The 2,500-nt window shown below is 36.4% G+C and overlaps 1 protein-coding gene across 2 annotated transcripts in view; it reads right to left on the bottom strand.

Annotated features, from left to right (window-relative positions):
* Atp7a (ATPase copper transporting alpha) overlaps nucleotides 1-2,500 on the bottom strand; it is a 162,674-nt gene that overhangs the window by 25,113 nt on the left and 135,061 nt on the right. The gene's annotated exons all lie outside the window — the stretch shown is intronic.

Here is a 2,500-nt window from a genome sequence, read left to right as displayed (position 1 = left end):
TTTGATAAACTATGAGGTGAGTGGAAGGAACACAAAGCTCCATTTTTTTCTTTGTCCCATATTGAGAATAAAAATTTTTATTAGAACTTTCATGAATATCTTTAAACATGGAGCATGATTCTTAATTTCATCACTGAGCAGATAGTATTTTGATTGTCTGTACACTAAGAGCATAAACCTGCCTTTGACACACTTCTTTAAAGACAATGAAAACATCACCTGACATACGAAGGAAGTTTAATTATATTTCAACAAAATTTTTTCAGATCTAACAAGGTGAACTGAGCAAATCTGCTGAGTTCCTAGTGACAGTGAGTGTTTGCTTATGTGGGGAAGTATGATTGGCAGTTTTAGGCAAAATTTCCCTGGTAAAAGGAGTCTGGCACATTTATCGTTGGCTCTATCTACATGACAATTTGGAGTTTGACAGGCTTTAGGTGAGAAGAAAAAATTTTACCAAGAGAGTAAAAATGCATGGTCCAAACATAAGAGCCAGAATGAAAAGACAGATTGGGAGAAAGGAGCCAAGTCTAGACATGTTTTTAAGGGATTAGGGTAGGGATTGTAGCCAGCTGGCTCCTAGGCCTGCATGCTCATGGAGGTTTATCTATAAGTCTAGTGTTTCCTTTTTATTTTTTTTTAAGAGTAAAAAAAATATTTATTGAGGTAAAGATTGCTTCTGTCTAAGAAAGACAGAAGGGGACCCAGAAAGTGGGTTGCCCATCTTTTTATTGTTTTAAGGTCTTCTTTTACCTAATGTTAGATATTTAGCTAACGATAAATTTTATTTATTAGTGTATAAGTCCCTCTAGTTTTGGCCATAAGATTTAGGTCTGTGTGGTGTTGAAGGACTATTTCAACTAAGGAATGTAAAGATTCTTGCTGAGGCTTTTGTTTGTTTTGTTTTTATTTTTGTTTTGTTTTGTTTTTGTTTTTGTTTGTTTTTTTGAGACAGGGTCTCACTATGTAGTTGAGACTGACCTGGAACTCACTATGTAGCCCAGGCTGGTCTCGAACTCATAGCGATCCTCCTGCCTCAGCCTCCCGAGTGCTGGGATTAAAGACGTGAGCCACCACGCCCAGCTTTGTTTTTGTTTTTTATAGCTGCTATTGTGGCTTTTTAGCCTCACTGACCTATAATAGTGATAAGCTACAGGTATAGCTGGAGACCACAAGCAGGGATCAGTTTAGTGCCTGGTGCTCCCTTTTTATACCTTCCATATAGTTGTGCTGCCTGTGCTCTGGATATATATATAATTAGGTCTGGATTGAGGGGCGATGTGGCCACCCACTCCAGAGCTCTTCTGGAAACCCAGGAGCTATTCTTCTTTCCAAAAAAAATTCTCCTAGCTTCAAAAACAGTTCCTAAAGAATACACACTCCATTATCTTATTGTACTTAACAAAGATGAAACATTTAAAGAAACTTTTTATATTACACTAATGATCATAACATGGAATAGATGCAGTTATAATATTACTTACATTTTAACTGGAGGAACAAAGAATGTGAAAATATAGCATGGCATTATTAAAAAATAATAAAATACATGTGACAGCACATGCATGTAATCTTAGCACTCAGGAGACTAAGGAAGGAGGTTCACAAATTTGAGGCTAGACTGGGCTACATAGTGAGTTTACAGGCAGCCCAGAAGATCATGAGACCCTATCTTAAAAAAAAAAAAAAAAGCATGGTGGTACATTTCTGTAATCTCAGCACTCTGAGACACAGGCAGGAGGGATCCAGTTTGATCCCAGCCTGGGCAAATGAGCAACTGAGAGACCCTGTCTAAATATATAAATGAACAAATGAGTGAATGAACAAATAAATAAAGGGCTGGGATGTAGCTCAGTGTAAAAGTCATGGGTTTAATCCCCAGTGCGGCAAAAAGAAAAAAATCACTTTCTTAGTAGTAATGGATTTATAGTGCTAAGTTCTTACTAAATTTTCAAATATTTAAATATTCATTTAAGAGTAAAAGATCTATACAGAAACAAAGTTGGAAGTTTCATAAATACCGAGGCTTATGCTTTTATGTACATAATGTATGTATATTTTCATATACATTGTATGTGTTTAACTGTGCTAATTCCAATCCTATAATTTAGGTATTATTATCCCTATTTTACATGTAAGAAAACTGAAGATAAGTATTTATAGTTTATATATTTAATTTGTGAAACTGTAAAGGAAGAAAAAAGAAATTCATGCTAGTTTTTGCTATCACACTTCAAATTGTAAAAGCTACTGGGCTGGGAATATAGCTCAGCAGCACAGTGCCAGCCTGGCAAGCACAAGGCCCTTAGTTCAATTCCTGGTAACAAAAACAAAAACAAAACTGTAAAAGCTACTGCCACAGCCAGATGTGGTGGAGCATGCCTATAATCCTGGGAGACCAAGACATGAGAGTCACATCTCAAGTTAAAGGCCAGCCTGGGCTACATAACTGAGTTCAAGACCAACCTGAAGTACAAAACAAGACCGTCTCAAAAAAAAA

This window comes from Fukomys damarensis, unplaced genomic scaffold (genome assembly GCF_012274545.1).
Source record: "Fukomys damarensis isolate Sample0158 unplaced genomic scaffold, DMR_v1.0_HiC HiC_scaffold_39, whole genome shotgun sequence".
NCBI classification, from domain to species: domain Eukaryota; kingdom Metazoa; phylum Chordata; class Mammalia; order Rodentia; family Bathyergidae; genus Fukomys; species Fukomys damarensis.
Note: the sequence above shows the minus strand (reverse complement) of the source record. Positions and strands in the feature narration are given on the sequence as shown.